Genomic DNA, 12,474 nt, shown 5'->3' on the forward strand with positions numbered 1-12,474 from the left:
AATATATCTTACGGCAAATATAAAGACAAGATCTGATTGATGCTGATTTGGAAGGAAGCGGGGAAGAAAAAAAGAGAGAGAATGAGAAAAAAAGAAAAAAAAGAAAGAAAAAAAAGAAGAAATAATTATAAAAAGAACTAGAAACAAGTAAAATCACGCTTTCCCATTTTGTTCTGATGGCATATGATCCTGTCCTTGACCTATAGAACTCTCAATAAAAGATCTATAGTGGTCATATGTATCTAACCTAGATCTAGAGGTGAAAATTGCCTTTGTACAAGTCAAATATTGTTAGGCTATGTGTCCACGGGAGAATGTAGCTGCGGATTTTTCTGCATCAAAATCCGCAGCTTTCCCGCAAAATCCGCACCTTTACAAAGGTGCAGATTTGCCGCGGATTTGCCGCGGATTTTGGTGCGGATTTCCCCCCCCCCCAATTTTAAAGCCAAAATCCGGATGAAAATCCGCAACAATAATTGACATGTTGCAGATTTTTCCGGATCAAAATCCGCACGAAATCCGCTGCGGAAAAATCCGCAGCGTGGGCACAGCATTTCCAAAATGCCATAGAAATGGCTGGGAAGTGCCTGAGCTGCAGATTTTTGGGAAATCCGCGGCTTTTCCGCGAGAAATCCACGGCAAAATCCGTGCATTTTCCGCAGCGTGGGCACATAGCCTTAAAGTGACTCAGTCAGCACAGAATGACCATGTACAGATGCTTAGTTCATCATGACGTGGCCAAAAACATAAATGCACCTTCCCACCTGCTTTTATTCTCTCCTTACCCATCTCATCTTGTTTGATTGCCAACTTTGGTTTCATGGAACCAGAGAATGGTGAAGATTAATAGAAAACAAGCAGGTGGGGAGATGCTCTTAAAGGGAATCAATCACCAGGTTTTTAACACCCAATCAGAGAACAACATAACATTGGGGCACAGATCCTAATTCCAGCGATGTGTCTTTTACTGGGCTGCTTAGTGTAGTCTTGATAAAATCACTGTTAATCAGCAGTAGATTATCATTAGAGGACTACTTTGCCTGCTGCAAGTAGTCCAGCATATTCATGAGCTCTGTATAACTGCTAGATCTGCAGCAGAAAAAAGATTGACTTTATCAAAATGACATCAAACAGCTCAGTAAGTGACACATCACTGGAATCAGGGGCTCTGTCTCTACGTTATGCTGCTCTATGATGGGGAGAGTTAAAACTTAGTGACAGATTCCCGATTACTCACCTGATGTTGAAGGATATAGATTATAACTAGGGATAATCGAATGCCTCAAATATTCAGCTTCGCAAATATTTTCCGAATACCTCGCCGCTATTCGACTATTCGCGAGATGAGAGATGAGCAAGATTCGAGCTTCGACAATTTCATGTTCGAGTGATTTTGGGGGTGCTCGAGATCGAACTCGAACTCGAGCTTTTTGCTAAAAGCTCGACAGTTCGAGTTACATTCGAGAACGGTTCGATCACCAAAAGCAGGGCTTTTTACAGCTACAGTGTGCAGGGAGCCAGCACTGGCAGCCTGCAGTAAGCTGGTAACCAATGTAAATATCGGGTATCCAAGCAAAGTGTTTTAGTTAGTAACCCGATATTTACCCTGGTTACGTGTGCAGGGAGCCGACACTTCCCCACTCGGCTCTGCCCCCTCCTGCACTCGGCATGTACACACACACACACTCACACTGACCTGTCCCCAGCCATGCAGTCCCCGGCACTGACGTCCTCAGCGCCACATGGCCTCGCTAGGCTGCACCCACTTCGCACTACGCCGCCTGCACACATGGCCCCACTAGGCTCCACCCACCTCGCACTCCGCACACATGGCTCCGCTTGGCTCCACCCACCTCGCGCTCCGCACACATTACCCCGCTTGGCTCCACCCACCTCGCACTCCACACACATTACCCTGCTTGGCTCCACCCACTTTGCACTCCGCACACATTGCCTCGCTTGGCTCCACCGACCTTGCACTCCGCACACATGGCCCCACTTGGCTCCACACACCTCGCACTTTGCACATATTACCTCACTTGGCTCCACCCACCTTGCACTCCACACACATTACCCCGCTTGGCTCCACCCACCTTGCACTCCGCACACATTGCTTTGCTTGGCTCCACCCACCTCACACTCCGCACACATTGCCTTGCTTGGCTCCACCCACCTTGCACTCCGCACACATTACCTCGCTTGGCACCACCCACCTCACACTCCGCACACATTACCCTGCTTGGCTCCACCCACCTTGCACTCCGCACACATTACCCCGCTTGGCTCCACCAACCTCGCACTCCGTACACATTACCCTGCTCGGCTTACCTTCGGTGATGAAGTAACGCCCTCCTGACCTCAGCGCTGTCACTGTCCTCCATGGCCACCGCTTGTCACATCTCCTCCTCTCGCTGCCGACCCGAGACTGTGACTAGCGGTGATGTCACAGGCTCCCGCGATACTTGGCTGTGAAGGCGGCGGTCATTGAAGTCAGTGACAGCTCTGCTATCAGTAGTGCAGGAGATCATCACCGCAGGTAATGTACCTCGCTCCTGACAGCAGCACTTGTCATGCCCTGTAGTGACCTGGGCTGACCTATTGATGTTAGCTCAGGTCACTGCATTGCTCTCCCAGCCAAGGGGGAAAATTCTGTTCTTCATTGACTGGGACAGTGACTATGGTATGGATCGTCATGGGAACCCCTTGGATTACAGCAGACCTGGATTTGTTTTTCTTTCTAATAAATTAATGAAAGAGGGAATGTGTTGGGGAGTGTTTTTTCAAATAAAAATGTGTTTGTCGTCTATTTTTTTTTTATTACTGACTGGGTTGGTGATGTCGGGTATCTGATAGACGCCTGACATCGCAAACCCAGGGCTTGATGCCAAGTGACATTACACATCTGGTATTAACCCCATATATTACCCCGTTTGCCCCCGCACCAGGGCACAGGATGAGCTGGGGCGAAGCAACAGGATTTGCGCATCTAATGGATGCACCACTTCTGGGGCGGCTGCGGCCTGCTATTTTTAGGCTGGGGAGAGTCCAATAACCATGGACCTCCCTAGTCTGAGAATATCAGTCCCCAGCTGTCCGCTTTACCTTGGCTGGTGATCCAATTTTGGGGGGACCCCCACGTGTTTTTTTTTTTAATTATTTATTTAATTTCAAATAACAGCGTGGGGTGCCCTCAGTTTTGGATTACCAGCCAAGGTGAAGCTGCCAGCTGTGGTCTGCAGGCTGCAGCCGTCTGCTTTACCCTAGCTGGCTATCAAAAATAGGGGGAACCCTACGTCATTTTTTTTAAAAATGTATTTATTTTTTGCCTAAATACAAGGCTAAGCAACTCTTAGTGCCACATGAAAGGCATCAAAGGGTGCAAAATTACAAAATGCAGGAGAGTGGGACATTATGTGTCTTTCTGCCATTATAATGACAGAAAAGACTGATATGAAGTGCACAAGCACAGGGAAATCACAGGAGCGCTCTACGCTGTGAAAAGCAGTAGAAAATGGCACTTGAGTGAACATGTGACCGCCTCATGTAGGTTGAAGCTATGGATCCTGGGTAAATTTATGTATTTTTTCTCCTTCAGTTTTTTTGTAGTACGCAAAAAAAACGGAAGGCACACGGATGACAAACAGATGACATACGGACCGTATACGGAACGGAAACGGATGCCACATGTATGCACCCGTGAAAAAAATGGACCGTTTTTTTGCGGACCGCAAAAACGGATCGGTCGTGTGAATGTAGCCTTATTCTGATTTATAAACAGCAGGCAAAAAAAAGTGAATGCGCCCCTCAGCATCAGAAAATCTCCAGGGTTTCAGGGGGTAGCTGAGACCCTGGAGATCATGATTCAGGATGGTTTTTCCGGTCCCCGCTCACGTGGTCACCGGTATACACCGTATACCGATGATCACGTTACAGTAAATGACAGCGCCGGTAAAAAATTGTTTATCTCCCATCTGGCATGAACAATCATGTCAGATGGGAGATAAATCTCCTCCACGGTCCGCCGGTGTCACCAAAGACCCCCCCACTCCGACCCCTTCCAGGAAATCCAAGATGGCTGCGCGCACAGCAGCGCGCCGGCCGCATTCACCCTACTCCTCTGATTTCTGTCGCATGTGCATGACACATGCGACAGAAAACTCCTCGCCAGGCCCTACCAGGTCACCCCCAATAACCCCACTGGTGTTCCCCGGTGTCCCACGGTATCTGTGCAGCGTTGATCCCCCTTGGCCTCCTCCTTCACAATAGACGCTGGCGCATGCACAGAGCAGCTGTCAGCTCTGCTTCCTGTGTTCAGACATAATGAGTGGTTGTAACCATGCATCTGTAAGCTACTGCAATGCCCTGCTCATGAGGTAAGGAACATAGTTAATCAGGAGAGCTACACTACATTTCCAAATGGAGGTATTTGATTTTATAGTTGCCCTGCTGAACGACTACCAAACATGAGAATCCGTTATACGCCACAAGAAAACACATCTAAATAGCAAGCTCTGTTGTTTAGTAGTCATTCAGCTGGATAACTGGACTTAAAGGGGTATTCCATCTTCAAGATCCTATCCCCAATATATAGTAGGGGAAATAGCAATAATATCAGCAAATACCAATATTTGGAAATGTAGAATAGTTCTCCTGATTAGGCATGCCCTTACCTCATGAGCAAGGCATTGCAGCTTTGGTAGCAACAGTTACGACATGGACTCTGCTGCTGTGGACCCGGGGAGAGTTGGTGCAGATTCATTACACCCACACTCCTAACATGGAGGGTCTGCACTCCTAGAAAATGGGGGATACGTTCCCCGAGCGTGTCCCCCCCCCATATTCTAGACGATCCAAAGTCGTCGTGGTACCCCCTTAATTTTTTTTTTCCTTGCAATAAATTGGTGAAAGAGTAAATGTTTTGGGGAGTGTTTTTTGAATTTTTTTTTTTGTCTATTTGTTTTCTTAGTACTGACAGTTTGTGATGTCGGGTATCTGATAGACGCCATAACATCAAAAACTGCTGGGCTTGATCTCAGGTGACCATACAGCTAGTATCAACCCCATTTATTACCCCGTTGGCCCCTACACCAGGGCACGGGATGAGCTGGGGTGAAGCGCCAGGATTGGGGCATTTAGTTGATGCGCCACTTTTGGGGTGCCTGCGGCCTGCTATTTTTAGGCTGTGAAGTGCCAATAACTAAGGACCTTCCCAGACCACAGCTGTCCGCTTTACCTTGGCTGGTGATCCAATTTGGGGGGGACCCTACTTTTTTTTGTAATTATTATTATTTATAAAATAATTATAAAAAAGAGCCTGGGGTGACCTCCATATTGGATCCCCAACCATGGTAAAGCTGCCAGCTGTGGTTTTCAGGCTCCAGCCATCTGCTTTACCCTAGCTGGCTATCAAAAATGGGGGGACCCCACGTCTTTTTTTTAACTATTTTTTTAAATAAAAATAATTAATGGGCTTCCCTGTATTTTGATTGCCAGCCAAGGTAACACCAGGCAGATCGGGGTGGCAACCCGTAGCTGTCTGCTTTAACTGCGCTAAGAATCAGAAATACCGCAGGGCGCTACGTCATTTTTTTTGAATGATTTGTTTTTACAGCACTGTCATGTCAGGCAATCAAAATACAGGGAAGCCCATTTTTTTTAGTTATTTAAATAAATAATAAAATAAAAATATATGGCTCCCACTGCTTTTTTTTGTAATGCTAGATAGGGATAATCCAAGCAGCTACTGGCTGCTAACCCCCACTGCTTGGTGTTACCTTCACTGAGAATGGAAAATCCAGGGAAGCATTTTTTATTTTTTTTCCCCAAAAAACTAAAAAAAAAAAAGACGAAAGCTTCGCCATATTTTTGTATGCTAGCCAGGCACAGCAGGCAGTTACGGGCTGCCCCCATTCCCCAGCTGTCTATTTGTACCCGGCTGGGAACTAAAAATATAGGGAAGCACTTTTTTTAATTATTTCATGAATTTCATGAAATAATTAAAAAAAAAAAAAACGACGTGGGCTTTGCCCCATTTTTGTGTCCAGCCAGGTACAACTAGGCAGCTGGGGATTGGAATTTGCAGCACAGGTTTGCCGGAGGTTTCTGGGCACCTCTGCTGCGAATTGCAGTCTGCAGCTGCCCTAGAAAATGGCGCTTTCATAGAAGCGCCATCATCTGGCGCTGTATTCAACTCTTCCAGCTGCATTGGTGACGGTGGCTTGCTGGGTAATTATGAGTTAATACTAGCTTTGTTTTACTAGCTAGTATTAAGCCAGAGATTCTTAATGTCAGGCACGTTTGACCCGGACATTAAGAATCTCCAATAAAGGGTTAAAAAAAAAAGACACCACACAGAGAAAAAATACTTTAATAGAAATAAATACACAGACACATTAGAGACTCAATGTTTATTACTCCCTGTCAGCCCTCCATGATCCATGGTCTTCTGTTTTATTTTTCCCTCAACCCATGCAGCTCTGCTACATCAGGCTTCACTGCATGGGAGAAAGACGCTGCTGCCCCATGCAGAAATCACTCAGTAAGAGTGACCACAGGCTGCCGGCTGTTAGCGTTGACTTCACCGCTCACAGCCGGGTTGCCATAGCAACGGTGCCCGATCACGTGATTCCCGGTGCCGCTATTCACCAGCTGTGACAGCCAGTTCTTGCATGTGGGCTGACTCTGTAAAGAGCGCCCCATGCAGGAATGAGGAGTCGTTTGTGTGCCAGAGCATGTCGCCGGTACACGGAGATACACAAACGATCACCGCGTACTGGAGAGATGCACTGACAGGACCTAGGACAGGACATGACATCTAGCCATGTGACCAGTCTATAGCCAATGAGATAATAGACACGTGACTGCTCACATGGCTATTTTGACGTCACGATAGGTCCTGTCATCACTGCTGGTTATCGGGAGGATGCAGCAATTACCGATGGAAAAGCGGCAGGAGACAGAATGCAGGGCGCATCGCGGGCATCGGTAAGTGTTATGGCAATGTTTATTAACTGTATGTGTACATTTATAATGTGTTTTTGTGTGTTTGTGATTGCCTCCCATTGTTTTCAATGGGGTTCGAGAGGTTCATCAGACGGCTCGTCGAACAGCTCATCGAGCGGGGCACCGTTCAACGAACCAAACTCGAACTTTAGGGGGGTGGCTCATCTCTAGTGGCGAGGTATTCGGAAAATAGAAGTATTCGATCATCCCTATTTATAACCTAATATCTTACCCACTTGCCACAACCATTCCTACCGGTGCCACTGCTGTGCTTTAGATTTGTATGTTTTTTATTACTAGACAGAGGTACATTTTTTTCTTATACATTGTGTAGGAATTATGTTGGGATGAATGATTAGGAGTGTTAATGGCTTCTTTCAGAATGTGGGAAAAACACTTTTCATTCCTCTCTATTTCACAAAAGGAGCTGCAAATGGAATAGCACTTACGCTAAAAAAAATAGCAGCCTGTAAGTCAAGTTAATGACTATTTCTAATAATGTTTTCAGTTATGACTTTCCTTGCTATTACTCTTTTTTCATCTCTTTGCACAGTTGAATCCTTTTAGAGAAAAATGATATTATTTGTATTTATTTATTTTTCATTATTATAGCTACTAATAATATGGGTATCATGCACATAACTTTATTACTCAGTTACATTGAAGTTTGGATGTGTCATTCCTGCTTTTGTAACCCATGCAAATACTGCCACAGAAAAGCCATTTCTTTCTACTTATTTTCCCTGCAGTCCCTGATTGAAAGCTGTTCATTTTACGCATGAAGGAGTGAAGTCTACAAAAACATGATTTAATGGTTTAGAGCCGCTTTCCATTTGAGCAGCCCACCCAAATTTAATTTTCTACTTATTTTCTATGTACCTGATAAATGGAAATGTGTCATAGTCATGGATTGAACTTTTGATTCATTTGCTAAATTTAAATATTCACTTTTGCTTAAACAACTGTGTGATACTGATTGTGGTCACTATGTAAAAATGCAATTCCCTTCATTTACCTATAATTTGTTTATGCCAAAAATTTCTAAACACTTGATTACTGATGGGTGTTCAAGCCTGCCCCTGTTTGATACCCGACCGTGCATCAGGGTGCATGGCTATGCTTGCTAATCTATCTAGCATCATGGGTGCTTGAGCATAATGCTCGAGTTCATACCACACATGTTTCATGGCAGTTTTTTAGCCACTAAACCTGCAGTGATTGCCTGCCAATCATTATAGTTCATATTCTTGTTGGCTACTAGCCAGAGATTGCCTGCCAATGATTGTAGTTCATATTCTTGTTGGCTACTGGCCAGAGATTGCCTGCCAATCATTGTAGTTCATATTCATGTTGGCTACTAGCATTACAGTGATTGGCCAGCCGCAATGCGTCAATGGGTCTTTATTAGACCCAGTGACATGATGCTTGGTAAACTCTACCCTGGAAACAGTGTAGGAAAAGTTGCTGGAGGAGGGATAGGATTCGATTAAAGGCATATTGGTAGATATAGGTAGGGATCATAGCCTTCCAGAGCTTGCTGCTGAACCCTTAAACCATAAGTCCCTTGTCAGGGCTACATCTATTCTACTCAGAATTAATACTGCTGTTAGCTGCATTCACAGTAGCGATAGCTGCTGGAGGAGGGATAGGTATGGATTTGAGGCATACATGCAAGAATTATAGCCTTATAATCCTTGCTGCTGCATCTTAAAACCAAAAGTCCCTTGTAAGGGCTACATCTATTCTATTCCATAGTAATTCTGCTGTAATCTGCATTCACTCTAGGGATAGCTGCTGTAAGAGAGATAGATTCAAGGCATATAGGCAGGTATTGTTAAACTTTTATTCAGAGGCTCTCATCTACGTGTTTTCTAGTGTGTATTGCAGTACCAGCTTCTAATTTCTGGTAGCCCTTGCACACACTGCATAGGCTTTACTAGTCTAGGAGTCACACTTCTTAATAAATTAAAAAATGTACCTTTGAGACCCTTATCTACTTGTCTTCCAGGGTGTATTGCAGTCCTTCTGCCTAATAATTTGTAGCCCTTGCATATAGCACATAGGCTTTACTAGTCTAAGCTCCCCACTCCTTAATTAATGGCAAAAAATGTTTTACGAGTGTACCGCCCCCGTGCCAGCGGCCGAGCCGCTCGGGTCCGGACCCGCGGTGGCTCGAGGGGTCTTCGGACCCGGGGGTTCATGCGGACACTCGAGTTTGAAAAGGGGGGTATGTACAGGGGAGTTAGAAGTTCGAGGCGCCACCCACAGTGCGTGGTAAAGTGGGATACCACCACTGCTGTTGGGGAAAGGGGGAGCCCGGTGGCGATGGTACGGCAGCAAGGTTTTTAACCCCTCCGTGGGTAGGGGGTTTGTGCCCCGGGGCTCGGTGTTGGTGGTGCCGGAGTGGGGTGCCGTTGGGAAAAGGAAGGGTTTCTGCATACTCACTCAATCCAAGAATACTGACACCGACAGCTTTTAAACCAGAGTTCTAAGTACCGCTGGAGCAAGGAGGGAGCACGCTTGGATCCATGCCCTTGGTGTTGTCTTTTAGCCTGTGGCCTTTTCTGTGGCACATTGTTCACTGTTTGGATCCTATAGTGTGGAACTAGTCGGGTCCCGCTCACCCGTATGGCTAACGGAGTGAGATTGCTCTCAGGGGTTCACGCTTGGGATTTGGTGGACTGTGTTTTGAAAGTCCTATCCCATCGGTGCGCTAGTACCCCGATTTTGGAGCGAGTGAGGGATGACTCTTGAAGCCTTCACCCCCGTCAGGTAAATTAACAGGACGCTTGAAAATACTTCCCGGCCTAGGGTCCGCGTACCCTGGCCCCTGCCTGGAGATGGCTCAAGGCCACTGGCTGCCCTCCTTGGCAATCCGTGCCCCTTGACATGATCCCCTGCAACCGGGGTTCCAGCTCCTACCATGCCTAGATCAACGTCTGCCACCCTTTTCCCCTACCAACCTCCCAAGTGGGCGGCCCTATTCCCTTCAGGCCCCCAATGGTGTTTCTGGTGGGTGTGGTGTAAAGTGTTCCTAGGGTTTTGACTGGCTAAGCTCTTAGCAACACCAAAGGACCAGGATCCGTTACCAAGGAGGATTGGATACTGTGCAGAAGGGCAGCTTGCACAATACTCTGTGACGACCTGATAGGCCAGGGTGTCCCATGAGGTCCTCCTATATGTGTCTTTCAGGGTGTATTTAAGTCCCTCCTTCTAATGTTTGGTAGTGCTTGCACATAGTGCATAGGTTTTCTAGTCTAGGAGTCCCACCCTTAATAATGGAAAAAGTGGTATTGTAAGGCCCTCCTCTTTGTTTCTTCCCAGGTGTATTGGGGTCTCTTCTTCTAATTTCTAGCAGGGATTACAAACATTCCCTAGGCTTTACTAGGCTATGGGTTCCACTCCTTAATAATGATAAAAATTATATTCCGAGGCCCTCTACTACATGTCTTCCACGGTGTATTGCAGTCCCTCCTAATTTTTGGCAGCCCTTGTATGGAGAACAGGCTTTTGGAATCAAGGAGTCTCACTATTTAACAAATTTAACAGAATGTGTATGAGGCCGTCCTTTAAGCTTAATACAGGGTTTATCAGAGTCCCTCTTCTTTCTAAGTTTTGACAGTTCTTGCATTGTCAAAAATCTCTTTTCTCTTTTTCCTTACATGCAATTCATTGTACAGGAAAGAATGTTCTGAACTTTTTTTTCCTGTAAAATCAATTTTAGCTTTAGTTTTGTATGTTTTATTGTGCATTTTAGTGCTTGCTCATCTCTACACTTGATACCAGAGATGAGCATACATTTTGAAATTAAATTTGAATTCACCAATTTTTTAGATTTACTTTTTTTTAAAAACTTTAAGGGAATATTGCCCTTAAAGGGAATCTATGAAGTGATTTTGTGGTACAATACCAATGTGCTCTTTAAATAGGACTTAAGGTAACCTTTCAGGATCAGTAAGTTTTTTGTTCTACTTTGTACAGTTACCTTGCTGTAAGTTCGATAGAATTCAGTGTCTTGTTCACGATAGTCAAGTGTATGTAAATACAACTTGCTTATTCACTGCTCCCTCCACCCACTTCACAGTGCATTCACTATTACTTCTGAGTGGTGGGAGGGAGCATGGGTGGGGTCAGCAGTGCAAAATCAGTTCAGATTTAGTTTCACTGATGCCACCACTGAGAGATGGGAGGGGGGAGCAGTGAATATGCAGTTTGTATTTACATATGCTTGACTAGTTACTACGTCAAATTGAATTCTATGATGCTGCAATAAGATAATAGGATAACTTAGGACAATAAAACTTATTGATATTGAGAGGACTCCTTAAGCTCTATTTAAAGATTGTAATGCCCTTGGTATTATTTATGCATGATGTCAACCACAATAAGTTCTGTAGGGTGTAGAAGAAATACAAAAAATCACCAGGCATTGCTAACAAAAGATGGCTCATAGAAAGAAGTATGGTCACATGTGCTGCATTTCAGTACCGTACTTCCACATGAATGAAGAGATATAATTTATGAAACAAGAAAAACTGAAATATCACAAAGTCATAAGTATTCAGACCCTTTGCTCAGTACTGAGTAGAAGCACCCTTTTGAGCTAGTACACCCATGAGTCTTCTTGGGAATGATGCAACAAGTTTTTCACACCTGGATTTGGGGATCCTCTGCCTTTCTTCCTTGCAGATCCTCTCCCGTTCTGTCAGGTTAAATGGTGAACGTTGATGGACAGCCATTTTCAGGTCTCTCCAGAGATGCTCAATTGGGTTTAGGTCAGGGCTCTCGCTGAGCCAGTCAAGAATGGTCACAGAGTTGTTCTGAAGCTACTCCTTTATTATTTTAGCTGTGTGCTTAGGGTTTTTGTTTTGTTAGAAGGTGAACCTTCAGCCAAGTCTGAGGTCCAGAGCACTCTGGAAGAGGTTTTCTTCCAGGATATTTCTGTACTTGGCTGCAATCAGCTTTCCTTTAATTGCAACCAGTCATCCTGTCCCTGCAGCTGAAAAACACCCCCATAGCATGCTGCTGCCATCACCATGTTTTACTATTGGGATTGTATTGAGCAGGTGATGAGCAGTGCCTGGTTTTCTCCACACATACCACTTAGAATTATCACCAAAAAGTTCTAGCTTCAACTCATCAGACCAGAGAATCTTTTTTCTTATAGTCTGGAAGTCCTTCATGTGTTTTATTGCAAAACTCTATGAGGGGTTTCATATGTCTTGCACTGAGGAGAGGCTTCCGTCGAGCCACTCTGCCATAAAGGCCCAACTGGTGGAGAGTTGCAGTGATAGTTGACTTTGTGGAACTTTCTTCCATCTCCCTACTGCATCTCTGAATCTCAGCCACAGTGATCTTGGGGTTCTTCTTTTCCTCTCTCACCAAGGGTCTTCTCCCATGATTGCTCAGTTTGGCTGGACCGCCAGGTCTAAGAAGAGTTCTGGTGGTCCCAAAGTTCTTCCATTTAAAGAT

This window comes from Anomaloglossus baeobatrachus, chromosome 3 (assembly GCF_048569485.1).
Source record: "Anomaloglossus baeobatrachus isolate aAnoBae1 chromosome 3, aAnoBae1.hap1, whole genome shotgun sequence".
NCBI lineage: Eukaryota > Metazoa > Chordata > Amphibia > Anura > Aromobatidae > Anomaloglossus > Anomaloglossus baeobatrachus.